Here is a 14,452-nt window from a genome sequence, read left to right on the forward strand (position 1 = left end):
TACTTGGACATATTTGCAAACTGTCTCTTGCGGAGTCCATAAGTATAAAAATATAATAAAATGCATTCGTTATGCATTGGATGTTAGCATTCAAAAAGGCATTACACTCTCGGTATGTTAGAAGACGGTGGATATTAATTCTTGGTCGTCATGTATGCGACGTGATTTTGTACGGCTCGGCAAGACTTCATCATAAAAGCAACACGTCGGGCATAGACAAGAGATTTTTGAGGTGTGAGTGTGGTGAAGATGAAATAGAAGGAAAGAAAAACAAACGATGAAGTGTTGGGGATGGTGGAGGAGGAGATGGGATTATTAAGAGATATCCAAGGGAAAGATGAATGCAGAGCAGATTGGCGAAGGGATGTTGAAGTCTGTGAAAGTTGGGAGAACGTTAGGGAAGCGAGGAAGGGGCAGGAATAGGATAGGGATGTTGGACGGAATGAAGGGAGGGAAGGGGAAATGAAGAACAGTTTAATTTTGTTTGGTGTGTCAGATTCCGTTATGTTAGGCGAAGCTTTGGCTCCCTCAGAAAACATAGTACCTACCCAAAATGTCACACAGGTTGGCTGAAGTTAACGAAACACACCGAGAACGGAACCTGGGTTTTTAAAGTCAACAAAAAAAATACACTACACACCAGCACATGGTAAATTCTTCCCTCGATACAAAGCAAATACTAATGCAAATTTAAGGGGACAGGGACTTTGAGTGAGATTGTTTAGAAAAGGCTGGTTACAACTTCGATACGGCGTATGATTTTGTGCGCCGCGCAAACATGGTCGTTGAAGCGAGACGAAAAGTGCAGATTGCGCATTGAGATACAAGTGTGTAGAAGGATGAAAAAGGTAATGTGGAGTGAAAGGAAAATAAAAGACTAAGTGCTAGGCATGGTGGGGGAGGAGAGAGAATTGTTGGGAGAAATCATTAGGATAAAGGAAAAATGGATCCAAAGCATATTCATGGGAAATTAGATGTTGAAGACTGTGATAGAGGGGAGAATGTTAGGCAAGCGAGGAAGGAGCAGGAAATTGAAAGGTATGTTGAATGGAATGAAGGGAAGAAGGAAATTATGAATAGGTGCTTAATGTAGTGTCAGACGTCAAATTGTGTTTTGTTGGTAGAGGCCAAGAAATGTATCGTTGTACCATTGTAATGCCCATTGCAAACCAACCTCAAATTGTAGAATATGCGTGATAAAATGTAAAAAAAGTTCGTGTTTATGCCTAAATACTATTGCCTTAGCACTCATCCTGATGAGCAAATCGTAAATCTAAAATGCTGAATACTCAACGCTTGCGTCGGCCGTCCAGAACCCTCGGTATTAAACGAGGGCGTCGAGGGGGAGAAGGATGGCGAGACTTGCCTCAACTCCAAACTCTCTCTCTCCCTCTCTCTCCCCCCCCCCACCTCCGACTCTCATATTTTGGGCGTTTTGATGATACAGGGCCGGAATGCGGCGTTTCTGAAAGGGATATCATTGCCGCGCTATATTTGGCTTGCGTGAGGGCGCGCGCGTTTCCCTCCTCGCCATTCTCCCCACCCCACCCGTTTTCAACCCACACCCTCTGCTACCCCACGCGCCCTATCCTCCCCTCCCCTTCCGTAACCCTTCGCGGCCGCCTGACGCAACGCGAAGGGGTGGCCACCGCATCGCCCCTGTCCGCAGAAACCGGGCTGGTGCGTTACATATACATGACGTCCTTGTAAGTGCCACCGCTAAGGTGTGTGACAGGGGGTGAATCCACACAGCACACGTGGCATCAAAGTTATGTGTTGTCTAAACGTTAGTTACCGATTTTGGCAGAGAAGTAGATGGAGGAAGTGATCTGTTGGATAGACAGGGTAGAGGAAGTGGAAGAGTGTAGGCTTTCTAGACAACAAGAAGGGAGGTATACGAGGGCGGTTCAATAAGTACCCGTGTTTGACGACAAAGAGCGTTCCTGAGGGAGGTTTATGTTATCATCGTGTGCTGCCATCTGTCAAACGACGGTGAAACAAATTTTAGACTGATTTAAAGGTTAGTTTGTATTTGGCAACCATTCGAGTAAGACGTGTTTCGTGATTCTCGCTGAGATGGAAAAAGAGCAGTATCGTTCGCTTTTTGTTTTTGGGTAGGAAGAAATGCGAGGAGATGAAAGCAAAGTTGGATGCTGTTTATGGGGACACTTCGCCATCTATGACTACAGATAGATATTGGTTCAACGAATTTAAACGTGGGCGAACATCTGTTTTTGATGAGGAGCGACCAGGACGCCACGTCAGACGTGGTTACCGAGGAAATCATTCAATAACTCCACTCCATGATTCTCGCTGATCGATGAACGAAAGTGCGCGAAGCAGTGGAGGCCGTGGGTGTATCCACCGGAACGGCAATTAATAATTTACATGATAAGTTGGCGATGAAAAAATTGTCGGCCCGATGGGTGCCGCGATTGCTCACGGTGGACAACAAGCTGATCCGGCAGAAGTACCCAACATATTCGCCCTAACATCTATGGTTTCCGGATGACATCAGTTGCCAGATTCACAATTCTTCTGTGTTTGAGCCCCGTACGCCACGGTTCATCGGCCGAGTGCTCTACCAATCCACCACATTTCAATGGAGACAGTTGAAAATTCCTTCCAGAGAAGCTATACCCCGAGTGAGTTATTGTCAAACGTTGATTCTTGACGAATTTTAAGGCGAGGAAACATTGTCGAATCGCAAACATGCGTCGGACTAGCGGCATGGCTCATGGAGTTGAATTCGCAGAGCCGAAAACCATCATCGATCGTTGTAACCATCATTGATCGATGGAAGTGATCGTTCCAATTCCCTCCTCCTAGCCACCTCAAGGGGATCCACTTAAGGGGGGACATGTCCTTCTGGACTTGGCGGGAGTTCCCAATGGAATTAATTCACTGACTGAGTTGGTGATGGTGGAAATTGCAACATTTTTCTACCTGAAATACGGTACCTGCTGAGAAGAGAAATATTTACTTGTGACTTCGGTGACCTAAGCAGTTGCCATTGCGAGGTTTCAATATAGTTATATCGCTATGGCTATTTTAATTAATTTCTTTGAGCCCAAAATCACTGGAGAAACAAGCATAAAATTAATTCCATGCGCATTTAATTTCTCGTATAGCGTACGAAAAATGCTGTTAAATTCGTACTGGAATTAAACTAACACAAAACGCTCAAAAATTGTTCATATTAATGGCCTCCATATCGTAACGGAGAACGTGACTTTGAAGAAAATCTGAATAACTCCTCGGAGCTACAATTTATATATCAGAGAATTTCCCGTTCTGACTTGTTAATTCGACATGAGACTACTTTTTAATAACATGATCAGTAAATATGTGCGCCTTTGAAGCCGTATTTTTTTAGCATATTACCTGATGGATAATTTTAGCAGACAATAATATTCCTATTGATAAATTTTATTCTCTAATCCAGCTGTTGTCTTTATGTTTCCTGCGCGAGTTTCAGATGGAAAAGGTAAAAAAAAATCATTACGACCGGAAATATTTTTCTTCTTTCAGCATACGGACACTTAAGACCTAATCCTCCGGTGACCCATTGAAACATTATTATCCCTCTAAATGCTGTCGAATTTTGAAACAGAAATGTTGGTCTATTGCTTGCTTTCGACATCCGATTATGATGATGATGATAATAATTTTGATCCGCTATCAAATGATATGGCTATCTTACTGTATCTTTAATATCAGAGAATAAAGAATCTTGTACTATGTCATAAGCCCGGATAGCTCAGTCGGTAGAGCATTAGGCTTTTAATCTAAGGGTCCAGGGTTCAAGTCCCTGTTCGGGCGATTTTTTGTCGATGACATTTCTATAATCATTATATGTTCCCGGCAAGTCGAAAGATCTATTGTTCCTCTCAAGGAAATATTTTTTCACTTGTGATCGATTCCACCTTCCCCATCTCTCTTGTGTTCGTTATATGTGTGTTCCTATCCCTTTTCCTTATATCTATCTTCATCTGAATAAGTATGTGTGTATATATATATATATACGTATACTATATATATATATACATATATATGTATATACATATATATACACATATATATGTATATATATATATGTATATATATATATATATATATATATATATATATATATATATACATATATATATATATATATATATATATATATATATATATATACATGCTATAAAAACACCTTGAGTTTATATATATATCAACTAAAGATATTTGTGTAGTTTTTTATTTTAAGGAATTGAGCCCTTGAAATACAAAAATTCGAATTTCACTAACAGATAAAAACAATTACATTTTTTGCATAAGTAGTTTTTACAGTGATCAGAAGGTGAATAATTTAAAATAAGCTACAATTATTCTTGTAATCGTATGATTTTTTACAACTCGTGAACGTAGTGTGATTTCACAGTAAATATTTATATCCACATAATGCCGCGTCTTCCAACGACGCGAAAGATAACCACGAGCGAAGTTGAAGAGAAGTAACGCCGTTACCTGAAATATATCATGGAGATCATTAATTAATATTTATCGTGATCTATCACATCGATCATATGTAATACTGTTTTAAAATGCTAGCATAATATTTTTATCATATTTTTTAAGTTTATTAAGCGAACGAAAATAGCTGGCAAATTTACATTTGACCGGGATATTAAGAAAACATTCTTTAGATTCAGAATTATTCTTGAGATGAGCAAGAGGAGATCCCCGTTAGACCTTAGGGGAGACGGGATGATGGTGGATGGTGGGAGGGGAGAGGTAGTTGGGACCCTTTTAATGAGAGAGCGGTCGTGGAAGAGTCGAAGTCTGTGGAGGGGCGAGGGGAATCGAGGGGGGGATGGCGGCAGGTGAAGTCGCAATATGACGTATGAGGCTTCTGGAAATGAGCGGGTGTGAAAAGTGAGGAAGAGTTGGGTGGGGAGAGAGAGAGAGAGGGAGAGGGCGTGTGGGTTGGAAGTCCACACCATTCGGAGGACGCCATCTTGCAAGAAAACAGAAATAGAATGGCCAGCATCACACGTGGCTCCCGCGTGAAATGGCCGGGAGGAAAAGGGGCATCACTCACCCTATGGTCCCGTCTTATTATTTTAAAATTTTCGATGAAAAATATTTGGTGATTTTCCGATGTCGAAGTTCCCTCCCCTTGCCTTTCCTCGAGGAATAGAACGGAAGTGTTCGCTAATTTGAAGATAAATGAAATTGGTGGCTTCATCGGAGAGAATTTGGGAAAAAAGTGGTAGAAATGAATTCGGTAGATTCATCCACAGGTTTTCGTACGAAAGCAAGGCATTTTGCGGGGAAATAAATATAATCATCAGCGACCGAGATTCGAACCCGTATCCTTCAAATTCGGGACGAGGTTTTCATCCAATTGAACTCCGAAGATACCTTGTTACTCCTTCGAGTTTCAGCGCAAATTGTTTCATTTCACTGAGTGATATACTCTCTTCAGTTTCACGTGGGTAACTTAAGCTTTCCAAAGCAAAACGTCAAATTCAAAACAAGGTCTAGCGAAGAATAATTGAATTCCGTTGAAATTTCTAAAATTTGTGAATCCATATTCATCAAACGACTACTGAGGAGGGAATGAGGAAAAATTTAGAATGAAAAATATTTGCAAGAGATGCAGCTTCACTTCTGTATATACATACATTACACCCTACATGCCATCGGTATAAGGATTGACAGGGGGTGCACACATACCAGGTCCCCTACCATCTTTAAAACACTCAACATCGGTCTTTCTGCCTTGTGTTTGGCTATCCCATGGTTGACCTTCATATCTTCCGGTCTTGAGCCATTCTTCTCACTTTCTTCCAATCTTTACAATGTGCAACAACATCTTCCTCCCTCGTCCTCTATCATCCGTCCAACACAGTCTTCAGCAAGGACTCATTTCTCATGCAATACCTCAACCAATTAACCTTAATTTCCATAATTATCTTTATTGATTGCCCTCTTCTTCAACCCTCCTTATTTAAAATGCTGGAAAAATAACTACCCAACATGTTAATGAAATATTGACTGGTGTCAAATCTGCAGATGAAGCACCATCACCATTCGTAGATAGATCATTCAAACAAAGATAAATATACGCCATTCGTAAAAAATATGAGTAGCTCACAGCCTGTATTAGGCATGAAAAAATTGAATGTTAAGTTTAAGATCCTCCCTCCACTTTAGATGGGCCTATCTGTATAACTCTTGGAGTAACGGAATAGAGTGTGGATATATTTGAAATTTGGGAGTTGAACGAAATACGTCTGAAATATAATAATCAGAAAGTCGATTCGTTAAAAATTTTGCATGAAGGAACGAAAAGTTTCTCACGCTTATTGGGAAACTCTACGTTTAGGCCACTTGATCCTCGAAGATTGGAAAAAAAAGTTTCAACCGACGAAAAAATAACAATACACTCGGTATACTGCCACAGAAAAAGAAAATAATTCTGACAGTGATTTAAATTTGATACGGAGACCTAAATTAGAAGAATTCCAATGATGGCACCATGACAACTACTTGTACAAACACAAGCACTACGGTACCTAAATGAGTTATACTTCTCTACGCATACGAGAGAGGATAGTGGCAAGAATAACAATGTATTACATTGAATGAGGGCAAAGCTACATACTAGGCTACTTAAAGGAAAAAGAAAAATATTATTTTTGCTCCCTACCGCGGTCACTAATAGTTATCCTTATCCCTTATCGCTCGCGAGAAAAATGACATCTAAAATCTGTCGGTCTTACATTTGATCTGTAATTTTATTGACATGGTTTCTCCTAGGTTTGTTTTAGAATTGGTGAAAAGTGGGCGGGTTGGTTCGATATTGGGAGGGGAGTGAGATAGGGCTGCTGTCTCTCCCCCATCCTCTTCAACCTTAATGTTGAAACATAGTCAGGACGTACGGGGGAAAAGATGCGGGAGTGTCTGTTGGAGGAATAAGGAATGCATGACAGTGGGGCTAATAATAAGTGTACCTTTTCAATATCATCTCCATAGCGACGCCATTCCAATTCATGCAAGAGATTTAATCTGTAGTTTAAACCATCTCCCCGTAAGGGATTCCCAACCTAATTTCTCTAATAATTTTGATACGCTGCTCAGTTTGTCATAACAGCGTTTAACAAATCTAGCTCCTCTACGCTGCACGCAATCCAATTTGGCTATTAGTCCTACTTAATTAGGATTCAATATAATAATAAATATTCTAAATTAGACATAACTAGCGAAAGAAAATTGGGAAAATACTGCTTAACTGAAAAATTAGTTTGTGCAGACGGCTTTAAAAAATTACAACTTTAAGAAGATGGAGGAACTTAAGCCGGAAGAGGAGGGATGGAAATTGTTGGGTTTGATATTGGAAGAAAATGGCTGAAGAGAAAACGCCATAAGGTATATGCTTCACCTCATATTCAATTGTTTATGAGATAATATTTTAGTACAAACGTTGGATAGTTCAAAAAAAGGAATTGGACAGCAGGAAAAAAAGGAGAGGCCATCATAAGAAGTTGAAGAATGGACCAAAGAGAGAAAAAGTTTCGTTCTCATCAGATGATGTCTCATAGCGACGAAACATAGGTAGTGAAAATATACGTATTAAAAAAGTAATTTTCGTTCATCGAGAAATGATTTCGCCCAAGTCTCATGTCCGGAGTCTTCAAAATTTCTCTTCCCTTCTGTCAGGGTAAATCGGAAGCATGCGTCAAAACCGAAACTTGAATTGAACCACGAATTGAAATTGGCGAGCTTAATGAACATGACGTTGGCTAAAGGAGAATCAAATTTGTAATGTTTTTTTCTTCGGATAATCTCTCAAAAAGAGAACTGCCGGTGGGTAGGTGGAAACCAAAGGATTCGGAACGAGGGAAAGACCTCTCCATTTGAAGCCAACCGTTTTCTTAATAGTCCTCGAGGACCGTTGACATTAGAACAAAAACATTTACGGTGCGAAGGGGAGAGGGAAGGGAAGGAAGAAGGGGAACTGTGGGGCCGCAAAATGAATGGAGGTTGGGTGGAGAAGGGGGAGGAGGGGGAGGAAGGGGGGGGTTACGGAGGGGCGATAAGGGGGGACGATTGTGACGGGGCGAAATAAATGGAGCGAACCGACAACTCGGAGACTCGGCGTTGAAAGGACTCTTGAGAATGGAGTGGGTGGGGAGGAGAAGGGTGAGGGGGAAGCATGGGACTTAAGAGGGATGGATGGGGGAGGGGCTGGGGGGTGGAGGGGGTGTTCCTCTTCCCCTCGATCACCTTCGCCCGGCACCATGTGGAGGTGAGGTGAAGATGATATGTTGAAAGGGAGCTCTTTGCCACAAACGTTTTCCCCCAGACTAACAGGGTCGGCGATAGCTCTGTGATCCTTTTAGCACCCCGACGCAATTGGTTGCAGGTTGACGCAAAAGGTTTCCTCGCGCGGGCGAGGAAAATGAAATCCACGTCCCAACGCAGCTGAAAACTGGGAGGAGGGCAATCAAAACGAACCGGATGTCAAAACGGGTGAAATTTAAGCCTCGTAACGAGAAGCGAAATGAAGATACGAAAGTAAATTTACGAGGGCTGTCAAGAAATTAACTGACGTTTCGACCTAGCGTGGCGGTGGGTAGGACTAAAGCCACCATCTTGATGTCTAAATGTCCTTAAACTCAGTACGCATCCTGCTGTGGTACGGTGCAGACTGTGACTCTTCTACTTTGCTCACTGCAAACTGTTAAAATGTGCGCTGCAATAGAAAACCCCTCGAGTTGTGAAGTTCGGTCTGTGATTAGGTTTCTACTGGCAAAATACCATAGGCCAATTGAAATTCACAGGCAACTTTGTGAGATGTACGAAGATGGAATAATGAATGAAGGTGGAGTGAGGCAAAGGTGCATTCAGTTTAAAAATGGCCGCACCGATGCTCACGACGAAGACCGCAGTGGTCGGCCTAGCCTTGTGAAAGATGAACTGCTGGATGGTCAGTTCTTGGGCATCATGGACATTTGTCCGTTCACTCTTAAACTAATAATACCACTGACGCACAAAACTGTCACTCATTACTTGGTCGATGCACAGCGCAAATTTCCCGATGAATGTCAACAGCTTTGAAGTATATTGCCAGTGTAAAGCATATTACCAAACGGATTTTAAATTTGGCAGGATTTCCAATTATACTGTTCATTTTTCTCGCTAATTTAAACGAACGACAAGCGGCGTGGCCTTCCAAACACTGCAGCTCGAGCCGTACTGCTCTGGTGTGTATGTCAATACAGCAAACATTCGTCTCCCTCCACTACTTCGCTCGCTACATGCAATCGCAGGTTACTTTCTGGGCAGCCCTATTAGATACAGTTGGATTTGAATACGTATTTTAAATCCGAAAAAGGCAGAAAAATTTTTGAGACAATGTTTAACCTTAAAGGTCTGTGGTGGTATATTAGAATAGGTTTTTTAGAGAGCATGAAGGCGAGAATAAAGTATGAATAAATAGAGAAAAAAATACAAGTAATATAGTGTAAAGTAAGAAGAAAGTTTTTTCAATACTTAGAATTAAATAAGGTAAAAATTAGAGTAGCTGGAACAGTTTATCTATCTGGGAAGCGTTCTGGACCAGGATAGCCTCAGTGGTTGGGACATAAGAAGGATAATTACGTTTATGATTCTTTCGCGAAGAGGAGGTACTTTATGGCATGAACATTGATTAAGAATGTAGAGAAAAAAAATGTGTCGAAGGAGCGTGGTTTTCTATGGTGCTGAAAGATACTCGTAATTCTTAAAGCAAGACGATGTCCTTGGATTGGCGACTTTTGAAATGTTTGGAGAAGGATGGAAAAGTTGAAGTGGACAGAAAGAAAAACAGACGAGAAAGTGCTAGGCATGGTTGGGGAGGTGAGGGAATTATTTGGTGAAATCCAAAGGAGGTATGGTAGATGGATACCGAGAATTTTAATTTGCCATAAGGTCGTAAGGACTGTGACTGGGGATATGAATTCATGCAGTTGAGGTAGGGGAGGGGCTTTTGACTTGCCGTAAAGTACCCCAAGGATCGAATATATAAATATTTACAGGATAAAACATTATAATGTTATGCTTTCAAAAGCTGTTAAAAGTTTCTCAAATTTTAATTTTCATTTTTCTTTCATCTTGCATCTTAACATCAAAGTGTATTTTATAACGTTTTTGAAGTATTTTTTTTTCATCTTAGAAATAAAAAAACATAGAAAAACACGAATTATGTAGAAGAACCACTAGGTATTTTGGTGTCGCCTCTTTTAGTCATTTCCTTTGATATAAAATAAGGGGGCACATCCGTTTACGATGAACAAAAGGGGGCAGACAGAAATGTGGGGATTGGGCGAAAGGTTGGGGTGGGAAGGGAATATCGAACTTCATAGTTATTGGGATAATGGCCTTTTGTGAGACGTCTGATTCAAGAATGGGATACGGTCTCCGAAGAAAAAATGGAGAGATCAAAGGATTTAGGAGAAGATAAGCCTTAAACTCGAAGTGGGCATCAACTATACAGTATCCATAACATCAACATAATTGATACTTGGCAACATATGATCATACCAACTGAATTATTGTATGGGCAAATTATAAAATCTATTTCCCTTTTTTTTTAATTCAACATTCCCTCAGAGATTTAGAGACACTGGATTGCTTTTATTTATAGTTGAAAATTTGACATATCAAAAGTACATTATTGAATCTCTCGCAGGGTTAGCGAGTATTATGAGAGCAATCAAAATTCTAAAAATGAATATCTCCGTAAATCACAGGCCCTAGACATTTCGTAGGAAATTTCATTTTCTAAATTTAATTCGTATATTCAACGGTTATTTATGTATTTTCACGTGAACATTTTGAAAGCGGTCTTTCGAGGGTTCTCTTTTGTTTAATTTTGTGATTTCCTTGGCGTGGTTTCTCATTTGTTTATGTCGGTAGGCATTTCAGGAAAATTTGGAGGGAGAAGAAAAAATGGCCGATTGAAGACATTATAAAGGTTTCGCAAACGAATGATCCGCACTCCGTAAAGGTTGGAAGCCAACTGCCACCGGCCTTTTCTGAGACACATCTCCCTCGAACCCAGTCAGAGAAACCACCGTCCTTCCGTCTGTCTATCCGGGATATAATAAGTCATACTACTTTTGGGACTGATCTCGTACATGGCACCTTGCAAGCCACTGCAACGGTGTTATTACACACCCTAATGCTTTTGATACCAAAAAATATAACCCCACCAAGCGCGATCAGATATAGGGTATTTTGATCCCTTATCGTTCGTGGAAAAAATGGCGGCTTAAATCTATCTGTCCTTAGATGTCCCCCCGTGGTTCAAATCTGTCCGAATTCCTAGCGTAGGTTTAATTCAGTGTAGATTTCATTCATTCAGTATAGATTTCATTGGATCACAATCTAGAATTCTCATGGTCGGCATTAGCATTGCACGCGATCGTTGGCAACGCGATCAATCTCCTGTACTGTGCAAAACTTCAGGTCAAACTTATGAACTTGACAAGTGGTTGTAATGAACTGTATTCATACCCACGACGACTTGCCTTGCCGTTTTTAGGCGGCTTTGTTTATCAGAGGTCGCCTAGTTGGGCTTATGCTCTGTGTCTCAGTATATAATTCCTTTTTCTTTCTGGAGCACCACCAGCATCGTTGTTTTGCCCTTTTTATATTTATTTAATTATTTTCCGTATTATTATTGGAGTGTGACATTATTAGGTCTCTTATATTTATCATAGGGGCCTATTTTATTTATTTTTGTGTATGTCATAGCCCCATTTGGGTTTTCTTTTAACTTATCATAGTATGTTTTACACCTTGTTAGTAGGAGATCTGAGAGTTTTTCTATGCCTGTTTTTTGGTGTACATTCTCATTTTCTTCCCAGGGGGGGAGCCAGACTTGGCTAGAACAGCCTTATAAAAAATAACAAAGAAAACTTTTGGAGATCACAGAATTATATTTTATAATCTTAAAAGTAAAACAATAGTTTAAATGCCTATGTGTTATATAAAAAATTTGATTAGATTAATTGTGTAAAAGTAGGCGAATATTTTCAGTTTTTTAGCATGTGTATTGAAATTCTGAAGCTAGCCAAGTGCACGCCTGACTCGCATGCTTTAATTGCGACATCTCTTGATGATTTAATAAAACCATGCGTGGGGTTTGCTCTATTGCCTTTCGTCATTGATACCTGGTTGGTTTATTCCGTAGTGAGACACATCTCCGCTACAATGTTGATATACTAACCACTCTTTTTACTCCTATTGAAACAATCTTTTTCGCAAGTTAGTTTGAAAAGTGTTTACATTTTAATCCGCATTCCTCATTCGAACAATCAGGAAGGCTCGGAGAGAAGGACTGAATTTGACGCCTTGGATGCATGAAGAGTTCCTCATGAAGTTGAATTTATTGACGAATTATATCACGTGCAGCGTAGTGGAGATTGGTTAAACGTTGTTGTGATAACCTTAGTTGCTCATCAAAATGAATGGGGGAGTTGGGTTGGGAATCACTCACGGAGCGAAGGAAAAATTACAGATTAAATCTCTTGCATAAATTGGAAGAATGTCTCTTTAGCAGTGATGTTGAAAATGTACTATTGGCCTCATCGTACCTCAGTAGGAGAAATCATGAAAATCAGAATAGTGAGATTAAGTGTAGAACAAATAGATTTAAGATGTCATTTTTCCCAAAAACGATAAGGGATCCGAATTACGTTTTCGTTGTCGGTGGCTTGCAGGGGACTGAGTAATATACATAATATATGAGTTTTCATACAATCCAACTCAATACAGGTATACATGAATTGGAGCATTTAAAATACATAATTGTACAGAAGAAGATTTTGAAGCGTCTTTATGTTACGTAGAGGTGGTTGGAAAGAAAAAAAATCAGTAGTTGGTCGAGAGAACTTTCATTTGTCTTTAAACTGACAACGCAACAATGACCGCAAGTTTTTTTCCCTAACCAATCGGCGTCAACAAGCATCAATAATGCGTGGTGATTAACTTAAAAGTAAACACAGAGAATTTGTCCAAGGAGTAACCAAAATTGCAGTACTCACATAGATGCCCTCAAAGTGGTTTCCGATGATCAGTTCAAACAATCCAATGACGACGAATACCGGTACATAAACATATCGTACGTTTCATATGCATTCAAAAATTATTATTTTGTGATAGTTGGTAACGATTTGTACAAATAGAACTCCAGGAGAATTGGAGAATATTCCTCACATTTTTGGCATCTGCAATTGTTTAGGTTGCTCAATCACCCCTTTTAAATAGCCATTGTGTACCGAACATCTAATAAACATGGAGAGAAATATCTATTAATCTACATGCTGCCTAATAAATCTGCCGCTAGGAAGTGTGGCAGTGGGTGATAGGCCAAATAGATAATACAACCTCTTGAAAACAATTTCCCCATTGTATTTTCGATTTAAATGTCTTCTGACAGTCTCATACGACTAAGCTCTTGAGTGAGGTCATCGAAGCGTTATCTCAGATCGACAGTTTTCCAATAAATCACCCAGTTCGCGGCTTACACGAAAGGGGACGAGGGACATGATGCATTGGATTCTAGAACAAATGCGAAATGGAATTGCGAAGACGCTCTCGTACTTAAAATCCAAATGGTGACGCACAGAATGCCGAAATCAGCCGGCACGTATATTAATAAAAAAAAACTGGCAAAGAATGCACAGCTGTTGATGATTGAGCACTTTCCCAAATTGGCTTACTTTGGTAGCTATGGTTTTCAGAAGTGAAGCATCATCTTTATCATTTTCATTTTCTCTATCGATAACAAATTGCGTAGTTTTAGTCGTGATATGGTGGAATACGAATATGATAATGAACATGAGCTCTACGGCCTCGTAAATTAATAAACATTAACTAAAAATTCCTATAGCCTTGGGCTTTAAGAGTTTCCATTTTAATGTATTCATATATAGTATACTTAGTTTGTCAACACCAAAAAGAAAACATCGGTACTTGGACGTTACAAGTAGTTTGCACCTGAAAATTTGAAAGTGACACGAAATGAATCTTGACTTGAATCAATATCTAGTGGAAAAGTGTCATTGTTTGTTCAATATCCCTATTAATACATTGTTTCATCATGATTTAGCTTTCAAGTCCCCGGTTTGATGTATGTGTTGACCTCTATGATCTTCTACATGACACTTTCATCTTTGTTATGTGTTTAATTCTTCGAAAAACTATGATGGAACTTCCTGACTTCCTCATTTTAAACGAATTTAACAACAAGGATTTAAAATGAGTCTAAGTACTAGATAAGACTAGGTTGACTAGATACCTAGGATCAAATGACTGCAGTAGAAAACTGCGCTGCAGTAGAAAACAGGTAAACCTTTGATTGACCTTGCAATTATCAATAATACTATATACACACGCACATATATATATATAT

At 39.8% G+C, this 14,452-nt stretch overlaps 1 protein-coding gene and 1 non-coding gene across 3 annotated transcripts in view; one reads left to right on the forward strand and one right to left on the reverse strand.

Moving 5' to 3' along the window:
• Positions 1 to 14,452, reverse strand: part of LOC139696399 (glutathione S-transferase 1-like) — a 196,746-nt gene that overhangs the window by 102,402 nt on the left and 79,892 nt on the right. The gene's annotated exons all lie outside the window — the stretch shown is intronic.
• Positions 3,750 to 3,822, forward strand: TRNAK-UUU (transfer RNA lysine (anticodon UUU)). Its single transcript has one exon. It is a non-coding gene; the product is annotated as a tRNA-Lys (tRNA).

This window comes from Hetaerina americana, unplaced genomic scaffold (genome assembly GCF_022747635.1).
Source record: "Hetaerina americana unplaced genomic scaffold, ioHetAmer1.1.p SCAF_7, whole genome shotgun sequence".
Lineage (NCBI taxonomy): Eukaryota > Metazoa > Arthropoda > Insecta > Odonata > Calopterygidae > Hetaerina > Hetaerina americana.